General features: G+C 41.2%; 2 non-coding genes across 2 annotated transcripts; both read left to right on the top strand.

Annotated features, from left to right (window-relative positions):
• Positions 1-7,239: 7,239 nt before the first annotated feature.
• LOC140280612 (U5 spliceosomal RNA) lies at positions 7,240-7,353 on the top strand. The gene has a single exon (XR_011909552.1). It is a non-coding gene; the product is annotated as a U5 spliceosomal RNA (small nuclear RNA).
• A 308-nt stretch (positions 7,354-7,661) lies between these two features.
• LOC140280505 (U2 spliceosomal RNA) lies at positions 7,662-7,845 on the top strand. The gene has a single exon (XR_011909466.1). It is a non-coding gene; the product is annotated as a U2 spliceosomal RNA (small nuclear RNA).
• The last annotated feature ends 1,888 nt before the right edge of the window (positions 7,846-9,733 follow it).

The raw sequence follows: 9,733 nt of genomic DNA, 5'->3' as shown, positions 1-9,733 counted from the left end.
ATGCACTCCTGCTTTTGATGATGTATGGTTGGGCATTCGCACCTTTTTTTTACCCATTTTTCAGGTATTATGGGTGGACATTCACACCTTCTTGCAGCTGAACACCTCCTCTCCCACTTATGATCATGTTTGGTTTGATTTTCGAAAATTTTCTTTCATGTTTTCTAGCAATTATTGATGGACATTTAGACCTTCTTGCAGCTGAACACCACCTCTCCCGATTTTGATTATGTATGGACCGGCATTTTTACCTTTTCTAACACATTTTTCAGTAGCCGAACACATGCACTCTTGCTTTTGATGATGTATGGTTGGGCATTCGCAAATTTTTTTTTACCCATTTTTCAGGTATTATGGGTGGACATTCACACCTTCTTGCAGCTGAACACCTCCTCTCCCACTTATGATCATGTGTGGTTTGATTTTCGAAAATTTTCTTTCATGTTTTCTAGCAATTATTGATGGACATTTAGACCTTCTTGCAGCTGAACACCACCTCTCCCGATTTTGATTATGTATGGACCGGCATTTTTACCTTTTCTAACACATTTTTCAGCAATTATGGTTGGAGATTCACACCTACTCACAGCCGAACAACTCCGCTACCGCATTTGATGGTGTATAGTCGGGCATTCTCACCCTTTCTCATCAGCTTTTTGCAAATTATGATCTGACATTCACACCTACTTGCAGTCGAACAGCTCTGCTCCCGCTTTTGATTATGTATGGTTGGATATTCGAACCTTTTCTTAACTGCTTTTTACAAACTTTGGTTGGACGTTCACACCTTCTTGTAGCCGAACACATGCACTCCTGCTTTTGATGATGTATGGTTGGGCATTCGCACCTTTTTTTTACCCATTTTTCAGGTATTATGGGTGGACATTCACACCTTCTTGCAGCTGAACACCTCCTCTCCCACTTATGATCATGTGTGGTTTGATTTTCTAAAATTTTCTTTCATGTTTTCTAGCAATTATTGATGGACATTTAGACCTTCTTGCAGCTGAACACCACCTCTCCCGATTTTGATTATGTATGGACCGGCATTTTTACCTTTTCTAACACATTTTTCAGCAATTATGGTTGGAGATTCACACCTACTCACAGCCGAACAACTCCGCTACCGCATTTGATGGTGTATAGTCGGGCATTCTCACCCTTTCTCATCAGCTTTTTGCAAATTATGATCTGACATTCACACCTACTTGCAGTCGAACATTTCTGCTCCCGCTTTTGATTATGTATGGTTGGATATTCGAACCTTTTCTTAACTGCTTTTTACAAACTTTGGTTGGACGTTCACATCTTCTTGTAGCCAAACACATGCACTCCTGCTTTTGATGATGTATGGTTGGGCATTTGCACCTTTTTTTTACCCATTTTTCAGGTATTATGGGTGGACATTCACACCTTCTTGCAGCTGAACACCTCCTCTCCCACTTATGATCATGTGTGGTTTGATTTTCTAAAATTTTCTTTCATGTTTTCTAGCAATTATTGATGGACATTTAGACCTTCTTGCAGCTGAACACCACCTCTCCCGATTTTGATTATGTATGGACCGGCATTTTTACCTTTTCTAACACATTTTTCAGCAATTATGGTTGGAGATTCACACCTACTCACAGCCGAACAACTCCGCTACCGCATTTGATGGTGTATAGTCGGGCATTCTCACCCTTTCTCATCAGCTTTTTGCAAATTATGATCTGACATTCACACCTACTTGCAGTCGAACATTTCTGCTCCCGCTTTTGATTATGTATGGTTGGATATTCGAACCTTTTCTTAACTGCTTTTTACAAACTTTGGTTGGACGTTCACATCTTCTTGTAGCCAAACACATGCACTCTTGCTTTTGATGATGTATGGTTGGGCATTCGCAAATTTTTTTTTCCCATTTTTCAGGTATTATGGGTGGACATTCACACCTTCTTGCAGCTGAACACCTCCTCTCCCACTTATGATCATGTGTGGTTTGATTTTCGAAAATTTTCTTTCATGTTTTCTAGCAATTATTGATGGACATTTAGACCTTCTTGCAGCTGAACACCACCTCTCCCGATTTTGATTATGTATGGACCGGCATTTTTACCTTTTCTAACACATTTTTCAGCAATTATGGTTGGAGATTCACACCTACTCACAGCCGAACAACTCCGCTACCGCATTTGATGGTGTATAGTCGGGCATTCTCACCCTTTCTCATCAGCTTTTTGCAAATTATGATCTGACATTCACACCTACTTGCAGTCGAACAGCTCTGCTCCCGCTTTTGATTATGTATGGTTGGATATTCGAACCTTTTCTTAACTGCTTTTTACAAACTTTGGTTGGACGTTCACACCTTCTTGTAGCCGAACACATGCACTCCTGCTTTTGATGATGTATGGTTGGGCATTCGCACCTTTTTTTTACCCATTTTTCAGGTATTATGGGTGGACATTCACACCTTCTTGCAGCTGAACACCTCCTCTCCCACTTATGATCATGTGTGGTTTGATTTTCTAAAATTTTCTTTCATGTTTTCTAGCAATTATTGATGGACATTTAGACCTTCTTGCAGCTGAACACCACCTCTCCCGATTTTGATTATGTATGGACCGGCATTTTTACCTTTTCTAACACATTTTTCAGCAATTATGGTTGGAGATTCACACCTACTCACAGCCGAACAACTCCGCTACCGCATTTGATGGTGTATAGTCGGGCATTCTCACCCTTTCTCATCAGCTTTTTGCAAATTATGATCTGACATTCACACCTACTTGCAGTCGAACATTTCTGCTCCCGCTTTTGATTATGTATGGTTGGATATTCGAACCTTTTCTTAACTGCTTTTTACAAACTTTGGTTGGACGTTCACATCTTCTTGTAGCCAAACACATGCACTCCTGCTTTTGATGATGTATGGTTGGGCATTTGCACCTTTTTTTTACCCATTTTTCAGGTATTATGGGTGGACATTCACACCTTCTTGCAGCTGAACACCTCCTCTCCCACTTATGATCATGTGTGGTTTGATTTTCTAAAATTTTCTTTCATGTTTTCTAGCAATTATTGATGGACATTTAGACCTTCTTGCAGCTGAACACCACCTCTCCCGATTTTGATTATGTATGGACCGGCATTTTTACCTTTTCTAACACATTTTTCAGCAATTATGGTTGGAGATTCACACCTACTCACAGCCGAACAACTCCGCTACCGCATTTGATGGTGTATAGTCGGGCATTCTCACCCTTTCTCATCAGCTTTTTGCAAATTATGATCTGACATTCACACCTACTTGCAGTCGAACATTTCTGCTCCCGCTTTTGATTATGTATGGTTGGATATTCGAACCTTTTCTTAACTGCTTTTTACAAACTTTGGTTGGACGTTCACATCTTCTTGTAGCCAAACACATGCACTCCTGCTTTTGATGATGTATGGTTGGGCATTCGCACCTTTTTTTTACCCATTTTTCAGGTATTATGGGTGGACATTCACACCTTCTTGCAGCTGAACACCTCCTCTCCCACTTATGATCATGTGTGGTTTGATTTTCTAAAATTTTCTTTCATGTTTTCTAGCAATTATTGATGGACATTTAGACCTTCTTGCAGCTGAACACCACCTCTCCCGATTTTGATTATGTATGGACTGGCATTTTTACCTTTTCTAACACATTTTTCAGCAATTATGGTTGGAGATTCACACCTACTCACAGCCCGAACAACTCCGCTACCGCATTTGATGGTGTATAGTCGGGCATTCTCACCCTTTCTCATCAGCTTTTTGCAAATTATGATCTGACATTCACACCTACTTCCAGTCGAACAGCTCTGCTCCCGCTTTTGATTATGTTTGGTTAGATATTCTAACCTTTTCTTAACTGCTTTTTACAAACTTTGGTCGGACGTTCACAATATCTTGCAGCCGAACACCTCCGCTTCCGCTTTTGATGGTGTATATTCGGGCATACGAACCTTTTCTTACCCGCTTTTTACAAACCAAGGTCGGACTTTCACACCTTCTCTTAGCTGAACAACTCCGCTCCCTCTTTTGATTGTGTACAGTCGGGTAATTTAACCTTTTCTTACCCGCTTTTTACCATCTATGGTCGGACATTCACACCGTCTTACAGCGGAACACCTGCGCTCCCTCTTTTGATGATGTATGGTTAGGCATTCGCACCTTTTCTTACCCATTTTTCAGTAATTATGGGTAGACATTCACACCTTCTTGCAGCTGAACACCTCCTCTCCCGCTTATGATCATGTGCAGTTTGATATTCGAAAATTTTCTTTCATGTTTTCTAGCAATTATTGATGGACATTCAGACCGTCTTGCAGCTGAACACCTCCGCTCCTACTTTTGATGGTGTATAGTCGGGCTTTCGAGCCTTTTCTTCCCCGGTTTTTACAAATTATGGTTGGACATTCAGACCTTCTTGCAGCCGAAAACCTCCACTCCCTCTTTTGATCATACATTGTCGGGCATTCGCACCTTTTCTTACCCGCTTTTTACAAACCATGGTCGGACTTTCACACCTTTTAGTAGCCGAACAACTCCGCTCCCGCTATTGATTGTGTACAGTCGGGTATTTTAACCTTTTCTTACCCGCTTTTTACCAACTATGGTTGGACATTCACACCTTCTTACAGCAGAACACCTCCGCTCCCTGTTTTGATTATGTATGGTTTGACATTCGCACCTTCTCTCACCCGCCTTTTACTATGGTCGGCCATTCACAGCTTCCTCTCCACCATACTTGTATGGTGGGATATTCACACCCACTTGCATCCGAAGACCTCCGCCCCCACTTTTGTTGATATTTAGTCGGTCATTCGCAACTTACCCGCTTTTGGCAAACTATGGCCTTCTTGCAGCCAAACACCTCTGATCTCGCTTTTGATGATGTAAGGTTGGGCATTCAGACCTTGCTTCACCTGCTTTTCACCAAATATAGTCGGACATTCACACCTTCTTGCAGCCGAACACTTCCGCTTTTAGTGTTCTATGAGGCATTCACATATTTTTTTTCACCGTATTTTATAGATTATGGTTGGAAATTCTCACCCACTCTCATCCGAAGACCTCTCCTCCCGCTTTTGTTAATATATAGTCGGGCATTCGAACCTTTTCTTACCCGCTTTTTACAAATTATGGTCGAACATTCACACCTACTTGCAGCTGAATACTTCCGCTCCACCTTTTAGGTATGTATGGTTGGCATTTGCACCTCTTTTTATACTGATTGCTGAAGATTAAGTTGTTCTTTCTCAAACTACAATTTTTTTTTTAATTGTTGAAACTTGATTTGAAGTGGATAAATAAGGAGGACAAACAGTTTTAAGTCAGGCTGATAGAAGGAATTAATTTTATAGCAAAATCTGTATTTCGTCATATGTCGAGAGATGCTTATTGCTGAAGAAGTTCTTTCTCATTCTACAAAGTACAACGTTGTTTATCGTTGAAACTTGATTAGACATGAATAAATATGAAGGACAAAGCAGTCTTAACTTGGTTTGAGTTAATGAATTCGTTTTATAGGAGAATCCGAATTCGTGCATAACTCATAAAATAGAGCTTATTTTCGGATTCCTGAAGAATGAGTCTGGTTCTTTCTCATAATACAAAGTTTGTTGTTTATTGTTGAAACTTCATCAGAAGTGAAGAAATAAATGAATGCCTATCAACAAATGTGGGATCTAAACTCTAGTGCTTCCTCTAAAATAATTTCCTTTCTCAATTTAGAAATGTGTGTGTGTAAGTCACAACACCCGTGACACCAAAACGGCTTTCTTTTCTCTACACTCTGCACTATGAGCACACACACCAAATCAGAAAGGCTTTTTTCTCTCTTTTCTACATTATGGACTGTGGGGACACAAAACCGCTCTCTCTTTTTTTTTTTGATTGTGTGCCAGGGCGTTGTCTCACATATTAGATTATGCTTAAGATACGAATGGGTTTATCAGTCACATCAGAATCCATACATACTGATCCTCCCGTAATAAAATGGTCGGATCTTATCAAACACACTTTGTTTCTTGTGACAATCAAGTCAGCGAAACAGCGTATACACGTCAAGACACTGAATCAAGTTTGCCACAAGAACTCATAAGTTTGGCAGTATTGCTCTGCCGTCAGCAATCATACACCCATTTTATTTTCGTGAGACGTGCAGGCACCTGTTCATCTACTGTTCTATCACTATGTATTAGTTTATCTATTATCAATAAGGATACTTCTACAACTACTATCAAAGTATGTCCAGACTTCTTATGTTGTCAGTTGCTATATATGAATAAGTGGGTAGCTACTGACAAACATTAAGCATGTCACACAGCCCAAACATATAACATTTCAGGACACACCACACAGTTAACAACCACAATGAAGTGTCAAAGCCCAAACATTCAACAGGACACTTACACAACACATTCAAATCAAACAGTCAGACAACATACAAGAACATATACCCCAGCCGGCATTGCTCCCTGCCTATTTTCCTACAGCTCACTATGTGTGCGCACACCTTTATTCACAAACTCTTCAACTTATACTCTTTTACCGAAGCTGCTACAGCTCGATTGGCCGAATACCCTTAGATCCTATTTCGGTGAATTTGACATCTGCCTTACATGTAACAGATTAGCGGTTTAGCAGTTTTAATTTAGTTTGAGTGAAGGAATTAATTTTATAGCAAAATCCGAAATCGTGAAGCACTCATGAAAGTAAGCTTATTCTCGGATTCCTGAAACTTTAGATTTGCTCTTTCTTTTACTGCAAAGTACAACGTTGTTTTTTTTGTTTAAATCTTTCTAGACATGGTAAATATGAACGACAAAGCAGTTTTAACATAGTTTGAGTGAAGGAATTCATTTTATAGATAAAATCCCAAGAGTCTGCAGAGAAAAGAGAGTGAATGCGAAGTAGACTTTAACATGGCTATGGGAGCGAGCCGAGTGTCGGCTAACCGGGAGAATTGCTTGAAAGAAACGCGACACCGAATGAGCGGTCAGAACAAAGCCTCAATACGGGATTCTCGTGGTGTTTTTGTTGCTGCCTTGTCTTTTGCATAGAGTAAAAGACAAGGCAGCCATCGAATAGGGCCCGATTGTTCCTACTTGGTCAGCCGAGGAGCAAGGGGGGGGGGGGCAAGCGTCTCAACCAAGCAAAGCTCACCATGGGGAAGGTGGCTATACCAACTAGCCTGATGCCCTGCTCCCGCAGTGACGGATAATCGTACTCTGGTTTCTCTTCATAACATACAAGTCTTTCGCCTTTTACTAAAGACTTCCGTGGAGAGCAGCACTAATGAGTTGTTTCTATTATTGGCAGGCTTTACCTTTGCGGGTGAAGCCCTTTCTGTCTGTGCAAAAGAAATCTTGCTACTTTGCAGAGTGACTTCTCTGAGTAGAGTCGCCTTACTTGTTGCGACTGTGCCGATGTTCGAAGCTGGAGTGCAAAGTTGTTGCTTGAATGGTGCTTGCTGGAGCATGCGGGAGTGCAAAGTTATACCATTTAAAAGGGCTGAAGAGTGCTCAGTGCAGCGGGTGGGCGGAGGTGCAACGTGACACTCTGGCCACCTATGGCCATAAAAAGAACACTGCTACAAGTGCGCATTGTGCCAGCAAGGGCCCTCGGACCTGAAACAGTGGACAGTTATCGCTTCTCGGCCTTTTGGCTAAGATCAAGTGTAGTATCTGTTCTTATCAGTTTAATATGTCCTCTATACGAGGACAACATATTAAATGGATTTTTAAGAATAGGAGTTGAAAAAGAAGCTTGCTCCGTTCACTCCAAGCCTCGACCCGGTACTGCAGTGCCGCTGGGAACGGTGCGCTCTCCTCTGCTCTTGTGAAAAAGCAAACAGCGGTGCAGGATGGAAGTTTCAGGGAGCCCAAGATGAAACTTTCTTTTAATCTGCTGAGAAAAGAGAGTGAATGCGAAGTGGACTTTAACACGGCTCTGGGAGCGAGCCGAGTGCGGGCTAACCGGGAGAATTGCTTGAAAGAAACGCGACACCGAATGAGTGGTCAGAACAAAGCCTCAATACGGTGTTCCCGTGGTGTTTGTGGCTGCCTTGTCTTTTGCACAGAGTAAAAGACAAGGCAGCCATCGAATAGATTGTTTCTACTTGGTCAGCCGAGGAGCGGGGGGGGGGGGGGGGGGGGGGGGGGGGCAAGCGTCTAAACCAAGCAAAGCTCACCAAGTAGGAACAATCGGGCCCTTTTCGATGGCTGCAACACCTGAAAGAGATATTGATGCGAGACCCGATCAAATGCTTTTTCAAAGTCTAAATTTAAGATGTTTCTGTCTCTAGCGTAATCAATGATGTCTCGAATCAGTACGAGGCTGTCGGTGAGTTGTCTCCCTGAGATGGCACAAGCTTGGTCTGGGTGAATTACCTCCTCTAAAACAGAGGACATCCGTGTCGCTAAAACCTTGCTAAAAAGTTTACAGTCAAAGTTTAAAAGTGTGATGGGCCTCCAATTCTTTAGGTCAGTCTTATCATTTTTTTTATAAAGTAGAGTCACTATTCCCACTCTAAAACTGTCAGGCAGTCGGTCGAGTTTTTCAAAATCTTTAAAAACATCTAAAATGTCTGATGATAAAAGGTCCCAATAGGTCAGATAGAATTCTGCAGGAAGCCCGTCTAAACCCGGAGCTCGACTTCTCTTAAAACCTGTTAGGCATTTTTTTAACTCTAAAGCAGTAAAATTCTGTGTCAAGTGTGCATTCTCTTTTACGGTTTTGTCAACGAATTTTAAGATTTCTGCCGATGTTTCCAAGTGCACTGGTTTCTCTTTGTACATGTTACTATAAAAGGTATGTACAGTTTCAATCATCTCTTGTGTGGATTTTGTTAAAAACCCATCTTCTCTTTTTAGATTTTGAATACACTCCTTTTTATTTATAACTTTCTTTCTTTTTCACCTTCCTCAATTTCCTGCTCCCTGCTTCTTACAAAAATTCCTTTACTCTTTATTTCTGCTAAAACTGACATTTCCTTTTTGACATCTTTGATTTCTTCTTCAAAGTCTATGCCACACTGATTTAGTTTAAAGTAGCGCTGTAAGCGTTTATGTAGTCCCATCATACATCTATTCTCTTTCCTTTTTTTACGTTTACCTTGCTGTTTAAAAAAAGTCTGGGTCGTTTCCTTCACCATTTCCCACCATTGTGCATGTGTTTCGTAGAGGTCTTGAAGGGTCTGCCACTCTTTATAACATTCCCTGAACTGACTGACTATGATTTCATCCTCCAACAGGGAACAGTTGAGTTTCCACAGACCACTTCCTACCGTCACACCAGAAGGGGGTGAAAGGGTGCAGGAGAGCATAAGGTGGTCTGAAAAGAAAACAGGGGTTAATCTAACATCAGTGGGTGGGCAATCTCTAGTAAAGAAATAATCAATGCGAGAGGCTCTGGTGCCATCATGACTAAACCAGGTGAAGCCCTCCTCTCTGGGATGCATGGTTTTAAAACAGTCAGTAAGCTTAAAATCCCTGCATATGCCCTGAAGTAAAATCGAAGTCTTATCCACTTTAAAATCTACCCCTGCTCTTTTTCTATCTTTCCTGCTCAAGATACAGTTAAAATCCCCTCCTACAACTAAAGGTACTTGCCCTAGCATGTAAAGCTGTATATCTTCTAAAAGGTCATACCTTTCATTTTTTCCATTGAAACCATAAATATTTAAGAGGTTAAAGTCTTGCCCCATAAAATTCAAGTG

The sequence above is a fragment of the Leuresthes tenuis genome, unplaced genomic scaffold (genome assembly GCF_036924035.1).
Source record: "Leuresthes tenuis unplaced genomic scaffold, fLeuTen1.0.hap1 SCAF_21, whole genome shotgun sequence".
Classification (NCBI taxonomy): domain Eukaryota; kingdom Metazoa; phylum Chordata; class Actinopteri; order Atheriniformes; family Atherinopsidae; genus Leuresthes; species Leuresthes tenuis.
Note: the sequence above shows the minus strand (reverse complement) of the source record. Positions and strands in the feature narration are given on the sequence as shown.